Source organism: Pinus tabuliformis, chromosome 6 (assembly GCF_031772625.1).
Source record: "Pinus tabuliformis cultivar Carrire ecotype Pingquan chromosome 6, CPIR1, whole genome shotgun sequence".
NCBI classification, from domain to species: Eukaryota; Viridiplantae; Streptophyta; class Pinopsida; order Pinales; family Pinaceae; genus Pinus; species Pinus tabuliformis.
The window spans coordinates 766536520-766555694 of NC_142292.1; positions in this window are offsets into that span (position 1 = coordinate 766536520).

Genomic DNA, 19175 nt, shown 5'->3' on the forward strand with positions numbered 1-19175 from the left:
ATTATCTCGATGGATCTAAGTGTGGCTCTCATGCACATATATACCTCAAATCTCGTTTTTATGGTGAAGATCTCGGTGAGGGTGCAGCAGTAATGATCTTGGTGGTGCAGTAGTAATGATCTCAGTGTTGCAACAGTGATGACTTCAGTAGCAGTGATGTTCATGATCTCAACAGTGACAAAGAAGAGTATTGGTGTCTTGGTCTTGGAGTGGCCTAGTAGGTAAAGGGTCATGGTCTTAGTATTCGTCAATTGGAATTTCTATAAGAAGAATTTGTGCAGGTTTTACTCTCAAAGAGTGAGAGTTTTTGGCCATGTCTCATAGCCTACAGGTTGTGTCTCTTGTCTACTTTTGTTCATGCATTAGTTATTGTTTGATGAAGAAGAATGTTAATAATCTAGACAAGAAGAAGAACCTAATATAAAGAAGTTAAAAATTCATTCACAAGTAGTTACTAATGAAGAAGAAATCTCCTAATGTCGATGCCATAGATTTATTCAACACAAACCACAACCAAGATATGCTCTAGGAAACACAAATGGGAGGAAACTTAATTGGAAGGTGAGGTTTCTGTGCTCTCTTTTCTCTACGATGGAAGTGATGCATGTACAAAGGAGAAGGAGCTCTCTATGGATTTTATTGAGACCTGTGGCTCGTGGGATGATAAAAAATAGAAATCCCATATTTTATTCTCTCTCCCTCTCCCCACTAAGCTATTCTAATTTACTATAGACAAAAATGCAAGAAAATAGAATGGAGCCCATTTTCCTTTGAGTGGCTCAATTATAACTTAGCTTGTAGCTAACTAGGGGTCAAGTTTGACTCCAATTCTAAACTTGAGATACAAATTTGACCCTTATAGAGTATTCTTCATAGTTCCCACATGTATAGCCCCTTCTCCATGAGTAATGGGATTTTTTGTGGCATCCTCTCGAATTGTGGTGGTCATTAATGATAGGTCAAATTCCAAGAGGAATAACTTTCACATCTGAAATTTGACTTATATAATTCTTACATCATTGGAAATTTATTTGAGTGTAGAATAAAATCAAGGGGTCCAACATGTAAGTGGAAAATTTTATCCCCAAAATATGTCATTTAAGGCCTCAAAATGGCCTTAAAATGTTCTAGACCTCGATTCTCCAAATTGGGTCCTACCAATAAAACTTCTCTTGTAAGATGATTCATCCATTTTTTGCGCTCTAAAAGCATTGACATCAATGAAAATAATATAATGATCTAATATGGATTATACCTCCCCATTTAGACTTTCTTAGAAGTTATTATTTCAACCCAATCTAACAAAGTCATGCTACCCCATCTTGTAGTTTTTGACCTATTCTACAAAATTGCATAGCATCTAGTTTTAAATCCTCAATGGATGGTAGTACCTACTCCTCTTCCTAATCCAACATGGAAGGCTCATAGAGTTTCATATTTTCCACATTCATTGTTGAGTAAATGCACTTGTGTGGGGGTAGACTAAGTCTATAGCCATTATTCCCACCTTTCTAGTATCTCAAAAGGACTATATCGTAGAGCCTTGATTTTCTTACTAAGTCTTTGCATCCTCTTCTTGTTCAACTATAGCCATACTATGTCTCCCACTCTGAGTGACTTCTCTATTTTTTTTTATCATGCCTTGTCTTATATTTTTCCTGTGACTTCTTAAATGTATTCTATACTTGCAAATGGATCTAACGATTTTTTTCAATAATATTTTCTACTCTTAAATTTTCCCCTTTGAAATCCTCCCTTACTACTCCCTACTTCCTTTATACACATCTAAATTTGAAGGTGGAAAATATCCAAAACAAGTCTCAAATAGTGACTTTCCAGTTGAAGTGTGGACTGCTTTGTTGTAGGAGTATTGTATGTAGACTAGATTTTCATCCTATGTCTTTAGATTATCTTAATTGTAACCCCTCAAAAATTTACCAGACTTGTTGACTACTTCTGTTTTTCCATTTGTCTATGGATGGAATGTTGTAGACCTCTTCAATTTTATTTCCATCTTCTCCCAAAACATAATCCAAAATTCACTAAAAAATATAGTGTTCCAATCTAAAATAATGCTCCTTGGTTGACTTGTTCAAAGAACAAGTTTATTGCTTCTTGCACCCTAATGAGCCTTTTATATGGAATGAGAACACACATCTTGTTGAAACTATCAACTAACACAAAAAAGTAGTCATGTCCCTTCCTAAGACTTCGTAAACGTCCCACAAATTCCATGTAAATTCATTCCCAAGAACAAGTGGGTACAAGTAAGGGATGATATAGAACCTATTTCCAGTTATTGGGCTTGCTAGTATAGAAAATTATACACCCTATAATGAACCTAGCTAAATATTCTTTCATCCTAGGTTGGTACACATACCTATACAAATTAGCAATTGTCTTCCCAACACCAAAACACCCTCCAACCTTGAAGGTGTGAGCCTCTCTAATCAGCTACAATTGCTCACCTTTAGGAACACATAACTTGTCCAACCTATAGAGTAAATCATTATGGAGATTATATTTAATTGTGTTGTCACCATAATCCACATGTCAGTGAACTTTTTTTTGCTACCCTTCTTATACTTGATCACTAAATGGCACTACTCTAAGAACCCCATTCATTTGTAGTGTTTCATTCATTGTAACATACTCTAGGTCAAGTACTCTCACGACTGATGATCTATGTGGATGATGGTATCTTTACCCATCAAATAGTGTTTCCACTTTCCAATAGCGTGTACCAGGGCATAGAGCTCCTTGCCATAGGTACATTAGTTGAGAACCACCCCATGAAATACTATCTAATGGTAGCATATCCCTGAATTAATACCACTACCATAGCATACCCACTCCCATCCATCTCCACTTCAAAGGGTTTTTGCAAGTTCAATAATGCAAGAACAAATGTTTGATTGGTTTTCTTCTTTAACTCTTCAAAAGCCTTATGTTGACCCTTCCTCCACCACAAACCCTTGCCACTCATTTTAATGGCATGGAGTGATGCAACTAATGCTAAAAATGATTATATGAATTTCCTTAAGTGCTATGTTACCCTAACGAAACTCCTAACCTCAAACATTTGTATGCACTAACTAGGGAAAATTTTAAGGATGGAAATGTATTTAAAAGTGTAGAAGACTTAGAAAATATCAATAGACCATAATATGGGAACTACAAATTGTTTGGAAATATTTTATAAAAATATTCAAAATAAAATTGATTTTAAGTCTTTACAAAATGTTGGTCATTTTTAAGGTAAAATAATTTTATTCTATAAAATTTGGGTATATCACTTTTATAAAAACGAAAGTTAGCAAATATTTTTTTTTTTGGAAAAAAACATATAAAATTATCCCATTTGTGAAATCTAACTCGTATTTTTTTTTCTAGCACCGACCACTTCATGATGGCCTCCATCTTGGCAAGATCTATCTTGAGATCCCCTCCACCAATCACATAGCCTAAATACACCACAGATTGATATGCAAACTCGTAATTCTTGATATTTTCCAATAGTCGGTGTTTCTTCAAAGTCTTTTGCACTTGAATTAAGTGTGAGATGTGCTCATCCCAAGTAGAACTATAAACCAGTATATCATCCATATAAACAATGATAAATGAATCTCGATAAGGCACAATGCATCATTCATTAATCTCATCAACACAGTTGGTGCATCACATAGAAAAAATGGCATGAGTAAACACTCATACAAACCTTGTGTGGTTTTGAAAGTGTTCTTCTAGCTATCTTCTTCTCTGGCTCGAACCTAGTGATACCCTAATTTTAAATCTAGCTTGGTGAAGTATATTTGTTGTTGCAACTAGTCTAATAGGTCTTAAATCCTAGGAAATGGGTGTTTGTTCTCAAGTTTAATCTTGTTTAACAATTTATAATCATTGCACATTCACTAAGTCCCATTATTCTTTAGCATAATTATGATGGGTGACCCACATTCTAAGGTACTTGGTAGAATAAAACCCTACTCTATTCGTTGTTGCAAGTGCTTATTCACCTCATTTGATTTTAGAATGAATTTCTTATATATTTTAATGTTTATAAATGGAGAGTACGGTAACAATTAGATCATGTGCTCCACTTCCCTCTTGGGTGGTAGCCCTTTAGGCCCTTGGAACAATACCCTCTATACTTATAGAAACTCTTCTACTTTTTGTCTCTATTCCTTAGTGCACCCCTCCAAGGATGCGTTTTCTCTCATTGACTCTTATATAGACTAATTTTATCTTAATAATAATAAAACATATTTCTTGTGAAAATTGATCCATTTATTAGCTTGGTTGGCACTTTACCAATGAAATATTTGACTTTCCCTTATGTGCATTAATGATGACGAATTTTTTTTCCTTAATGAGGCAATATTGGCTGGCTCTCTACATGAATATTGCATATTGCATATACAAATAGGGACCCTCAAACATAACTCCACTCACATCAATTGGAACTACATCCATTTCTTCTTTATCAATAAAATCGGCACTGATAGAAAATTTAATTGACACTATCTAAGTACCTTTATCTCTACCTCTGTATTGACCCATCCCAATGGATATGAGTAGGGTTTTTGTGAACTTCCATTCCAAGTTTGCTGACTAGCTCTTTGAAAATGACATTTTCCTATGAACATAAGTCGAATAGAACATCTATCTTGGCCTTCTTGACCTGTATCCTTATATGGAAGAGTTTGGTCGTATCATTCTCTTCTTGTTACTGAAGGCTACTATATTCACCCCCTTTTGCACTAATGTGCAGAAATTATTCTCATCCATGTTAGAGCTACTTTCCACCTAATTGCTTGAATCTATGCATATGATATTTTTCTCCTTTGCATCCTTCTTATGGTTCTTCAGTTTGATCTTTGGACATAACTTCCAGCACTTCTCTGTGTGACAATAAATGTTGTAGTGGCTGGAGTGGTTTTTAGGATCCTTGTACTAGTGTGTTTTGGTTGTTGTCTTCTTGTTGTTTCCCTCTTTCCACTTCTTCTTTCCATCCTCGAAATATTCTTTTGTTCCTTCTCCTTTGAACCAATTGATTTCCCTTTCTTTTGGCCTATGTTTTCTAATTAATATGCCTACACACAAACCTTGTTCACCATTCTAGGTTTGAACAACATCACTAACTTTTCAAATATGGTTGTGTAAACCCTCTATATAATTTAGGAGTATATTTGGATTCTTGGGAGATATACCCAACATTATTTTGATATTCCTTAATTCTATGTTGTACTCATATACATTATGCCCTTGTCTCTACCTAAAGTAATTCCATAGGATACACTATTCCTCTACATACCTAATAGGGTAAAAATTTGACCTTATGAGTTTTAAAATCCTCCCACCTAGTTACAAGAGTATCTCGCTCTAGCCTAAGGGTTTCCATGTGGCTTTCCCATCAATTCAAGGCATGGACTTCTAATTTCAAATGGAAAAATGAAATTAAATGTTGCTCATATATGTGGTGAACACTAAAATAAACCTTTGAATCTTGATACTAGTGATTTAATTTTAGAGCACCGATCTAACCTCAATATAGCTTGATATCCACCTTTGCTTCCATTTCAAATACGGAATATAAATGGTTCATGGCTCTCAAACTAGGATGCTCTTTTTCATGTTATTTCTTGGACTCCTTCTGTAGTTCTTCGTGATCCCCTGATTTTCCCTACAATCTACCTCTAAGTTGAAATCTTTATCTAATCCAAACAACCTAATATTATTGGTTAGGACCTTTGTGAGGAGGCTCACATTAGGTTTATATGTGTGACTTATGATTTTGGCCATGCAAATATCCCCTCTAATGGATCTTGAGGATTATCATAAACTGATTCATTGGCCATGCCTTGGGTTTTATGGTTTTATACTCAAATTGATTTAATCCCCTACAACTTCCTATTGTTGGAAAATAAAAAATATTGTATATTATGTTTTACTTTCCTTTCCTAATAATTATTTGTGAAGTTATTTGGCCTTTTATTACTACTTTTAGTTCTCGATCCTCAATCAATTACCAAGCAAGAGACAAAGATACACAATATATAGGCTCCAAACCAGGGCAAAACCCCTCTAAGGGGAAAACCAAAAAATAATACTTCTCTTCTTATAGAATCTATCCAAAATGATACTTCCAAGACCCAAATACCAAAGCTCAGAATCGTCAAAAGCACCAAGTCATCACACTAGCAATAGCTCTTAAAAGCAACTTCAAAACTTCAACCTAGTAGCTTCACTCTAGAATGTGTTGTAACAGTTGCAACACCCTCCAAATTTTGGCTTGCACTCAAATGTCAAAGCCTTCCATGGTTTTTCCTTTGATGGTTGCAAACACTCGAGCTCATTCCTTGAGCTATGTCAGATTCTTTTAACCCTTTTGCTTTCTTAACCAATTGTCGTCTTTTGGCATGTTGATTTCTTTGTCATGCTTGTGATCTTGTTATGGTCATTTCGAAGGTTTGTATTTGTGTGTTTGGGTCACCTTAGCTATGTGAACACTCGTCACACTCTCACACAAATTTTTAAGCACTTTCGCACAAGCGTTGTCACGGTCGTCCAAAGGTCTATCCCAAGTGTCACACTTGTCACTTTCATCTCTAGACAGTCCCACAGAGGGTCATGCTTTGCTATGTTGTCCTGGTGGTTAGTTTTGTCATGTTTTTGAAGTATTCTAAGTGTGTGATCACAATGTCGAGTCATCACAAGTTCACTTGCCTCTCACACTTAGCCATTTTCCTAAAAACCTCTCAATGGAACAGCTTCACTTCACTGGACCCCGACTGAGTTTCATTGTGTAATCTCAACCCTTAGTGGTGCTTCTCTGCTTCCTGGAACTTCACAATGCTTAAGGTCATCCTTTGGGTTAATTTCATTGTGCAATCCCATAGGTGAGAAGCCTATCTTCCTCCCCAGAACTGTGGGTAAATTGCCTCATTTCCTATCTAAGTTTTGCACTTCGCAAAATCAGTCATCAAGCCGCCCTCCTATTTGCTAGAAACTTGCATTGCATAGATACCTAAGCCTGCACTTCTCCTAGAAATTGCACAGAGATGTCCTCCTAGTGACTTCCCTCAACCCGGACTCATTGCTCTCCAAAATCGCGCAGAACTATCCTTGGGTCCCTCTGTTGTCCTGCCTTGTCTTCCCTCTAGAAACTACGCAGAGGTGTCCCTAAGGGTCCCACCTTGTAGGTGCCACTCATGTCCTTGACTATGTAATTCTGCCTCCCAGTGTCATTTGTGCAGTTTTCCCCGACAATGAAGGTTGTGCCCTGGAGTTCCTTTTCCAAACCTGAGTTGCACTCTGCGTAGTCTCAGTGACCATTCCTCCCTCCTTGTTATCTTGAATTACACAGTGTGCAGTTACTAGGCCCTTTACCATCTTTTCATATGTCCCGGGCCCGAAACACAGAAAACAATGCATCATGCTAGACTATGAGGTTTTGTATTTGATGACAACCTATCATGAGTGAATTGGAGGAACAAGTACACTGATATATCATGGCAAGACGATGAACGGGATTAATAAGGAGAGCACATGCTAGAAGACTTACTTGAAACTGGACGGATGAACAAACCACACCAAGCAGCAAGCGAAAAGAACACATCCATGGAACCATCTTAAAATACCAAGACCATCAAATACCCTGCAACACTAAGCCATGCAGAGGAGAAGACAAAGTACACCAGAGATTACATCCATCACTTAGCAGTGCAGTATCTTGACATGGACACCACAGCCAACCAGTGCATGTCAACAGTGTCGTGTCAATTTGTGTCATGAGTTATCCAAGCCACATTACCACCACGGGCCATATCTGTTGTAACTGAATGTAATGTAGAGTGGAATTCCAATGGACGCACACAAGAAGTTGAAGATTCATGTCAGTTGAAAAATCATAGGAAGTTCAACGATCATGAGGGTAGTCCAAGAGTCACAAAGGTCAAGAATCACCCTTGCCTATATATACCCCTCCCATTGTATGAGCAAGGAATTTTCACCTTGGCTCCTCCCACATAGCCTTGAGAGTAGACAGTCAATTCTTTGAGGAGCGAGGAGTGGCTCCAATGTCCCACTACTGGGACTAGTGATGTATGGTGTACAAATGTGTCTTGGGACTTTTTCTTAATACAGAAGCCTTTTAAGGCCATCATGTTTTATAGATGTTTGTAAGACTATTCTTTCAACATTTGTAATGCATGTTTGTTTCACCTGTACTAAGATAGTTGAACTATTTTGGTTGTTTTAGTACTTACATTGTTGGGAATGTGTTGTATTGGTTATCACCATTGTCTCATCCCTATGGACTACTCCACGGGATACTAGACAAACCACCTTTGTGTATTGATTATCGCCATTGTCACATCCATGTGAACTACTCCAAGTGATACTCAATAGAGAATCTTTTTGTTCCGCTTACAACGATCATCACACCCATGTGGACTACTCCACTAGGTGTTGTACGTGTTGTCCCCTTCACTTTGATTTTAATGACTGCTGCATTCATTGTGGACTATTTCGTTGGATGCTAGACAAACATTTCTGGTTTGCGTGTGTCTCTTCCTCGGTGATGCTATTACCTCTCATTTAGAGGCTCACTTTACTCTCTCCCTTTGCAGTAAGAGAACCAAGACACAAGTTACATTGTGCACTCACCAGGCATACTCACCTCATTTTTTGAAGGCACTAGCATAATGCTCTCATGTGTTGAACAACAAGAGCTAAGGAAAATCTCTAAGTAAATGAAAATTGTGCCATCGTACTGGATGGGACTCCTACACCAAATGGTGTGAGGTCTAATTGGGACTTCATACCGGGGAGATCCCATAAATGTTGGCAGGTCTATCACCGTCAACAGAATGCCAGCCTTGTAGCTACACTTCATAAACTCGACCCTACAACTTTAGCTCATGCAACTTCGCAACTTCATAGAAACCCTAGTAGCTTCACATGTGTAGACAAAAAGAGATATTATCCTAAGAGACTTTGACTTATTATTCTTTTCTTCATCCTTCCAATTTTTTTTCCTTCTTCGTTATTACAGATCAAACTTGTGATGAAATGGATGCTCCAAATGAGCCAAGCTCCTCTTATTTATAGCCTTCTTGAGGAGTCAAATATCCCTCCTTAGGCCAACTTCATCTTGACTAGGATGACTTGGTCTTGGAGGATGAAATGTATTTCCTTGAATCAAAATAAATATTTTCGTTTGTTACAATGTGTCCAAATGGGATTATAATACATGACAAAAATTATTCTTTAACCAAGAAAGACCAAGAAATACCTAGAAGCACAAAGAACATGCTTTTTACCTAAATTAAAGCATGAAACCCATGCTTGAAAAAAAAACAAATTACATTTATATTTATTTATATACAAAATATACAATATCATGATTATAAAGTTCATTATGAAGACCGAACCTAGTTACAAATTCCAACACTTCCTCTTAACTAGGGAGGTATTCATAATCCCATCATGAAGTACAATAAATCTCAAACTTGAAGTATTCTCATAAGAAGAGTTGGATTGATAAGCCAACTTTCAAACATCTATATCACAACCAGCATTGTCAACAAGGCCTTAACTTAACAAGCTCTACTTGTATGAGAGCATCATGTTGGGAGGCTTTACATGAGATAGCACACTACCTTTAAAGAAACATACCCCATTCGAATGTTCATCGAGTATGTCCTTTTAGGAATATTTATATCTTAGATTGCCAATACTCAAACAATATCAATCCTCTTTGACTACTCTTATCTTGGATGCCCTACCTCATCCTCAAAGAGTATGATTCCGATGGTTACAATATTTGGGGACGATAGCTTTTAATTTTCAAGAACTTTTCTTGAATTTTTTTTGGGAAGGAAAGGAAGTTGAATTAAGGGGTATTGCAGGGAAACCAAGAAACATAATTAGCTTTAATGGAATGAAAAATCTTCTGAAGAAAGAATAATAGGGCATAATTACATAATTATTCTCACTAGACGTTCAAACATCAAAATCATCTATTTCTTCGAATCTCCAAAAAGCATTGGACAATCATTCCAAGGTATTTGAGACTCCCAAAGGCATCCCACCTATTTTTTATCATGATCATGCTATTCATTTGATTCTAAGAAGTGTTCCTCCAAACATCAAACCTTACAAATACCACTATGTCCAACATTTTGAAAATCTCATTCACTCATCACTATCTTAGGACACCCAAACCTTGTCAAGACATACTCAAATAGGAACTTCACGGTTGTAGCAGCACTACAATCCTTCACCAATTGTGATTCTGCCCACCTTGCCAAATACTTCGTTGCAGTAATAATGTATCGTGTGCCCATCTTTTTTCCTGGTGGTTGTATCGAACCCACAAAGTCAATAGCCCATTTTTCAAACACCTATAATGAAATCTGAGGATTCAAGGGAAATTCATCCCTTCGTGATGGCTTTCCCGTCCTCTGACATGCATCACATGCCTTGCAATATGCCTTAGAATCCTTATGTATCGTTGGCCACCATAACCTTGCACGCAAAATTTTCTGCACAGTTTCTCTACCTACAGTTTCTCTACCTGCATAGTGTCCTCCCTCCACTCCTCCATATGCTTTAGTGAGGATGCTAGAGCGTTCAAACTTTGGAACATATCAGCGCAATATTTCATCGGTACCCATCTTATATAAGTGTTTGCAATCACAGAAAAGTCGGCAGCGTGGACCACCAATTCCTTCTTCTGCTGAGTAGAATATACCTCTAGGGCTATTCCAGTAGTCAAAAACTGGATTATATCAACAAAATAATCATTCGTGACACGCACAGCAAATATTTTCACATCCATCAACCCTTCTTCCAAACTAGTAGGTTCTCCATCTGTCTCAATTCTAGATAGATGATCTAGTCCTACATTCAATCATCTAGGTTTTACAATCACTTCAAAATCATATTCCTGAAACAACAATAACCACCTACAATTCTTTCCCCCCAACATAGGCTTATTGACCAGGTACTTGAGAGAGGAGTGATTTGTATACATTTTTAAATGCACCTAGCAGGTAATGTCGAAATTTTTGCAACGCGTAGACCATCACCAATCCTTTGTGCTCTATAGTTGAATAATTTTTCTCAGCCTTTGATAGTTTCCTGGTCGCGAAGGCTATAGGATGATCTATCTCTCCTTCACCTGGCTGGGTCAATACCGCACCCAACACAATACAAGAGGCATCCACATGGACATGAAACTCTTTCTTCCATCCTAGAAACCCCAAAATGGGCACAGTCACCATCTTTCTTTTAACACATCCATACTATGCTAACACTCTTCATCCCAGCAGAAATTCATGTCCTTATTTATTAATTTCTCCATCGGCACAGTTATCTAAGCATAATATTTGATAAACTTTCTATAATATCCATTGTGTCCCAACGTTACACGCAACTACTTTACATTCTTTGGAGCTTCTAAATTGAAAATCACTGCAATTTTCGTAGGGTCTACCATTAGTCCTTGCTTGTAGACCACATGGCCAAGCAATATCCCGTAAGGCACACAAAATATACACTTCTTCAAATTTAAATCGATTTGGTATATGTGGCAAGTATCCAACATAAGGCGCAGACTTGCAACATGGTGCTTTACCAATCCAAACACAGTCCAGTCATCAAAATACACTTCTAAGAATTTATGGATGAATTCTTTGAATGTTGCAATTACAACTCTTGAAAAGATCACGGGCGCATTATTTAGTCTGAATGGCATCACTATGTATTGGAAGCATCCCCACTCCATCGTGAAGGTTGACTTGTTGTGATCTTTCATCGCAATCTTAATCTGATGGTACCCTGAGAACCCATCAGTGAACGAATAAGCTTCCTGCCCTCCAACATTCTCCAAAACTTCATCCGTAAATGGTGTTGGAAATGGGTCATGAACGCATGCATCATTGAGCTTCCTCAGGTCTACGCATATTCTGATTTCACCCTGTTGCTTCTTCTCTTGAACTACCATAGGGCTCACCCAATCAGATTCTTCTACTGGCTCAATAATTCCAGCTTCTAGCATTTTGTCTAGCTCTTTGCACACCTTCTCCTTATACTTTGGATTTAGGCGGTAGGGTCTCTATTTCACGGGCTTTGCATCAAGATTTAAAGTGATCTTCATCACTCCCAGATCCCCTACTATTCCTTTCAGGTCTGAGAACTTGGTGGGAAACAAGTCATGGTACTCACACAGTAGCTCTGCAACTTTATCAACTATATATTCATCCCAATAATTGCATATCTTTGCAAACTTAGGCTACGCATTGGACCCAATGTTTACTCCTTTTCTTCAAAGATTATAATATATCAAGGTTCACTACTTTAGGACCTTCAACCTCACATTGTCCTTCGGTCTCCGGAATGTTGATTTTTCACAGAACTTCTTCTTCTTCTTCTGTAGTCACATTGTAGCATTCCAACGCATGGCGCAGCTGTGTACTCCAATTTGGTTGATCCCATTCTACTGGCTCTTCAGACGTTCTAAAGATAGCAGCCTTGATTTCCTAGAGCACTTCATCAATGCACTAGAATCTGTCCTCAAAGCTAAAAGTTAATAAGAAGCTTTCCCTCGAGATATCCCATTCAGCTGTCCCATGGCGTAGATATGTTTCTAAATACCAATTCATTAGAATAGTATCTAGGGTATGACAAAAGACATGTACTCATTCTAGTTGAGGCTCTTCTCCCCAATATTTAGTCCACCATGCCAAATTCTCAATCATCCATGTATTAGCGTATCCAAACCTTAGCTTCATCATATGCTTGTATTTCCTCCAGTCAACAAAGCTTTCCTTATGCATACCCCACCAACGTGCAGGCATAGCACGCAGTGCTAATTCAAGTGCCTGGAAACAATGCTCTTCAGGCACCTCTCTTTCAAACTCATCCAAAACTAAATTAACATCATTTAATCCATCATAATGCAGAAGTTTTCTTACCACCGTAGATACGCACCGTGTTGAAAAGTGTGCAACAAGAAATGCTTGTTGAGAGTGCAACAAGATGATGGATCTTAGTGAAAAGAGTCACCTTCACTAAGTGGGCCCGCGGGCTATTTTTGGCGCAAGTCTATTTTTAGACTATGTCTATTTTTAGACATATGGATCATGTCTATGGATTGCAAGTTGCTATTTATGGATGATTGGTCAAGTTGGGAAAAATAGATGGACTTCTATTTTTTATCAAAGTGTGAATGATCACAGTGTGAGTGATCAGAGTCTATTTTTAGACTGGCTGTCAAAAATAGAAAAGTCAAATATTATTGTCTCCTAATAATATTTGGACTATAAACTTGATCTTATTCTCTTGGAGCACTTCAGGATGAGCTACGGATGTGGTACATGCAGATACCAGAGGGAAATACGTGGTTACCTATGGATGACTAATATTTTCATGCAGGACTTCAGTTAGAACTCAAGTGAGTTGAGTTTAGTGGACTGGAGGTGCAGTTGATGGAGTTGTGTTCAGTTTAGCTTTGTTAAACTGGTTGTATTTAGTCTAACTGATCAATAGACTAGAGATGAGTTGGGTGAATTAGTTATTAATTAATTCATAAGTTATTAACTCATAATACAACTATAGAATACATCAGTTAACTCAGTTGCATGTCAGTGCATGTTCAGTTCAATAGGGACAGGTGGTAGAGAATCAGATTGCTATCAGTTGTGACTCTAGTTGTGCACCAGATCTTGCACAATAAAGGGATTGAGTATGCCAATGATTTTTCTCACGTATTTTCCCAGTATTGTAGCCTTTTCTCACGTCCAACAAAGTGTGAGTGATTATTTTGAGGTGAAATACAAGTTTGGTGAGCCATTTTCATCAGTTCTTGAGCAGGTATTGAGCAGTGGAGGCAGGCAAGTAGTGGAATAGATTTGGAGATCAGATCTGAGCTGTATTATGTGTAACAGGTGGAGCTGGTACTGGATTTCTTGTGATAAGCATTGTACTTTGTAATATTACATGATTCAATCAATATAATATACAGATAGTGTGGGGTTTTTAGCAAGATGCTTTCCCCGGGATACATAATGTGTTAATGAGTTTGATTGATGCTTCTATGTGCGCCTGTGAATGTTTCTGCTTCTGTAAATTGATGATCAACGTAGAGGAGATTATGTATTATACATGTTCCACTTATAATTGTATGATCATGATAATCTCTGTGAATATGTGTTAAATTATTCAAAATTTATACATGGTATCGGAGCTAGATGATTTGTAGAAAAAATTTCTACATGGTATCAGAGCTGCTTGATTTGTAGAAGAGATTTTTACAGGATATCAAGCGAGGATTGATCATCGGATCTATTATTTAGAAAGTGTTTACATTTTATTTCTTCAGGCAGAGTCTGTAATCGGTCCAGGTATCCTCTGGATTCATCCTTCTTTTGGAAGGTGAGATATCCGGTGAATGCCCATACAGTCGATCTCTATACAAGAAATACTTTGTTCTCACGAATTCTAGATCGGAAGCGGTTGAGTTTTGAGCTGGTGGAATTCGAATTTAATTCCAAAGCAAGAGATAAAACTCAGAAACATTCAGTTTGAGAATGGAGACAGTATGCCCCAGTATCTCACGAAGTTCACCCAATGCCGGGATGATCTGGGAAGTGCGGGGGTGACTGGCGGATGAGGATGGTGAGTCTAGCACTCCTTGACCTTCCTAAGAGTTGGCATAGCTACCAGGACTTGGTCAATGGAAGGGAGAAACTGCCAAATTGGGAACGACTATGGTCGGATTTGATGCAGGAGGAGATTAGACGGAGCACCAGAGACAGTTCTTCATCCATGCAGGATGAGGAGAACTGTGCCTTAGCGAGTAAGGTGAAGAAGGGGAAGGGGAAGGTTTCTCTTTCCGAATCTTGTTCTTCCAGTGATGGGAAGAAGGTTGACAAGTCGAAGGTGAGATGCTTTCGTTGTCATGAGATTGGTTCACAGGTCAAGAACCTGTATGCTCTTGAGGTTCAAGATGCATGCAAATCATTGAGCAGCGAGGCAACTGATGGAGACTTGGTGGTTGAGAGGGAGCGTATATTAACTCTCAACATGCAGAGCCAGAAGAAGTCTCAGACGATTGTGGAGGAGCCACAATTGGTGCAGCAGCTTCAGGAGGTTGTGGAGGAGCCACAACAAGGGAAGTTGAGAGGAGATAGAGTAGACAAATCTACTCATCCAGAGACCTCCAGTAGGGGAAAACTTCGAGCCAGGTGGGCTAAGGGATCGCATGCAGCCATACCTCTAGGTAGGAGGTGGGGTGATGTGGATTGATCGTCCCAAGGAGGAGGGTCAGGATCCTTGAGGTACCCAACCTCTTGGATGAGACCTTGCTATAGGAGCCCCAATGTTTAGTAGCAGGAACTGACTGATTGGGTAGAGACAGATGCGGATGGAGCGACAGAGAGAGCGACAATGCAGGGAATCCCAGGACAGCGCATAGCTAGCAGGTTGTAGCAATGCGAGAGGCACAAGTGTTTTGCACAGTGCTAGGTGGCACAGAGAGGTGTGCAATGGTGCGAGATGCATGGAGATGTTGCAGTAGCACAGATGTTAGAGAGGGAGCACTTGTCAGCAGCAGGTAGAGCTTCAGCATGAGAGGGTGTTTCTATCCCAACAGGGAGGTCAGTTGGGAGGTGCAGTGCGGATGCAATGCTGGGAAATAGAACTAGCAGCAGCACCGATGCACTCAGAGATCAAAGTGACAGAGGCTAGAGCAGTTAGATACTGAAGAGCACAGAGATGCAGAGTTTCAGTCGACAGAGGCAATAGCAGTCAGAGACTTTGATGACAGAGCAAGTGGACCGACCAGATGTGTTGCATGGAGAACATTCCAGAGTTACAGGATCGGGTTTGAGAGGAAGCCTTTCTTGTTGAGAGGGAGTGTTGAAAAGTGTGCAACAAGAAATGCTTGTTGAGAGTGCAACAAGATGATGGAGCTTAGTGAAAAGAGTCGCCTTCACTAAGTGGGCCCGCAGGCTATTTTTGGTGCAAGTCTATTTTTAGACTATGTCTATTTTTAGACATATGGATCATGTCTATGGATTGGAGGTTGCTGTTTATGGATGATTGGTCAAGTTGGGAAAAATAGATGGACTTCTATTTTTTATCAAAGTGTGAATGATCACAGTGTGAGTGATCAAAGTCTATTTTTAGACTGGCTGACAAAAATAGAAAAGTCAAATATTATTGTCTCATAATAATATTTGGACTATAAACTTGATCTTATTCTCTTGGAGCACTTCAGGATGAGCTACGGATGTGGTACATGCAGATCCCAGAGGGAAATACGTTGTTACCTATGGGATGACTAATATTTTCATCCAGGACTTCAGTTAGAACTCAAGTGAGTTGAGTTTAGTGGACTGGAGGTGCAGTTGATGGAGTTGTGTTCAGTTTAGCTTTGTTAAACTGGTTGTATTTAGTCTAACTGATCAATAGACTAGAGATGAGTTGGGTGAATTAGTTATTAATTAATTCACAAGTTATTAACTCATACTACAACTATAGAATACATCAGTTAACTCAGTTGCATGTCAGTGCATGTTCAGCTCAATAGGGACAGTTGGTAGAGAATCAAATTGCTATCAGTTGTGACTATAGTTGTGCACCAGATCTTGCACAATAAAGGGATTGAGTATGCCAATGAGTTTGCTCACGTATTTTCCCAGTATTGTAGCCTTTTCTCACGTCCAACAAAGTGTGAGTGATTATTTTGAGGTGAAATACGAGTTTGGTGAGCCATTCTCATCAGTTCTTGAGCAGGTATTGAGCAGTGGAGGCAGGCAAGCAGTGGAATAGATTTGGAGATCAGATCTGAGCTGTATTGTGTGTAACAGGTGGAGCTAGTACTGGATTGCTTGTGATAAGCATTGTACTTTGTAATGTTACATGATTCAATCAATATAATATACAGATAGTGTGGGGTTTTTAGCGAGATGCTTTCCCCGGGATACATACTGTGTTAATGAGTTTGATTGATGCTTCTATGTGCGCCTGTGAATGTTTCTGCTTCTGTAAATTGATGATCAACATAGAGGAGATTATGTATTATACATGTTCCGCTTATAATTGTATGATCAGGATAATCTCTGTGAATATGTGTTAAATTATTCAAAATTTCTACACACCGCAGCGATTTTAACATCATATTGCAACATAGCGTAGAGACCTCATGCAATATATTCTACCATTGTTCGAGCTCTTTATTTGAGTCTGAGGTACAAAAGTTGTCTCTATCCGATGTGATCTGCCTGTCTACAGTGGGATTGAATCAATATTCATCACACACAGTAATCTTGTATATTTGATCCAAGTCATCGTCCTCCACATAATCGCGGACCAGTTCAATGTATTGCACCCCTTTAGTAGGATCTAGTTGTATAATAACCCTGAGCGCCTTCTTCTCAAATGTCATCTTTCGCTTCTTCAAAATAATCACCGCATCCATGTCAAAGGCCCAATCAATTCCTAGTAGCACAGGGTAAGGATTGTTGTCATCCACTATTTCAATTACCTCAAAGTCATCCAACATGCTTGCTCCTTCAATGACTACTGTTACCCCATACAGGTGCCCCATAGGTTGATTGATCATGCAAAACTGTATAGGAGACCATTGTAGCGCAGGCCTCCCCATTCTTTCCCAAGTCTTCTTAGGAAGTACATTAGCATCAGACCCAAGATCTAAGATGACTTGATCCATCTCATATTCTCCAGTCTACACAGTAAGCCTCATCTTACGCCTTGTCCGCTTCTTATGTTTACCCAGTTTCCTCACAGTGCGTTGTTCTGAAAAAATCTTAATTTTTCCCTTGCAATTGTCGATTAGCTCCTGGAGCCCTTCTACTACCTTCTGATCTCTCAACATCTTCATACAAGTTTTCAAAAAAGTAGCTAACAACAAAGGATTCACATCTTGCACTTCACTATTTCCAGCTGATTTCTCTTGACTCTCGGACGTATAAGCTTCAACAAAATTCTTCTTAGCCTCCATAAAAGTTTCTTTAGCTCGATTGAGGTCAAACTCAACTTCCTTTTTAGAAGCCTTATGCACCCATCCTTTAGTTTCTGGATACTTTCCCTTATCTTCTCCTATGTCCATACCATTGTGTGTTACGATATTGATGCTATGATCCTCTTCACGAGGCTCCGCCCTCATCATCTGGATATTCTGCGTAGGTTGTTGTGTATTTTTCTTCTGCATCTTATCAATCAGCATCAAGCATTTTCTATCACATGATCGAACTATCTGCAATATTGACAAGATGGATGCATTGGGTTCTGACATTCACACGCAAAATGTCCAGCTTCACCACAGTTATAACAAATAAATTTTCTACAACCTCTGCTAGCCCCTCCTCCTCTTCCTCTTCCACGGCCTTGGAATCTTCTATGCACTACACCCATCTTCTAATATTGACGTTGATTTCTACCTACATTTGATAGGTAGGGGTCCTTTCCATCATCAATTCGTAACTTCGGCAATTTCTCTCATCATGTCCAACAGATTTACAGAAAGTACAAAACAATTTTTGAGGTGTATGAACAAACTTTTGCAATTGATGACAATTATCAATTGCGTTCTTCCCAACTATCTAGAAGATAGCACACCATAATGGTACTCAGGTTCTTGGTTCGGCGATATTTTCAAGCTTTAGAGGCACAGGAACTCCTCCAATCAGGTAATCCTAATAAATAGGGAAATGATCCTTATCATGTCCCTTGACCTTGCATTTTATACACCATACTCCAGCGCGCACCTCTAGTTGAGCTTCCTTCCTTGTTTTCAAGCTCTGCAACTCCATGTGCAGACTTTCCAGCTGCGATTGAATCAGTTGTCCTCCAACATTCATATCTTGTACTGGCAAGGCTTCCAACCTCATCGTAATCTCCAACACCTATGCTTGTGTTCCTATCTTCTGTTGTGATAATGGTAATCTTAGGTGAGGCAAAAACGAAGCAATGTACTAGTCTTTATGTTGATCAGCCGTGATGTTCATATTAGCTTATTGAATCAAGCATTTTAGCCTCTGATTGAAATCCCACAAGGATTCATTTACCTTTTGTTGTATCTCCTTAAACCCTATGAAAAAATGTGCCTGGGTCTTAGGCTTCTTAAACTCATTGTTCAAATCTTG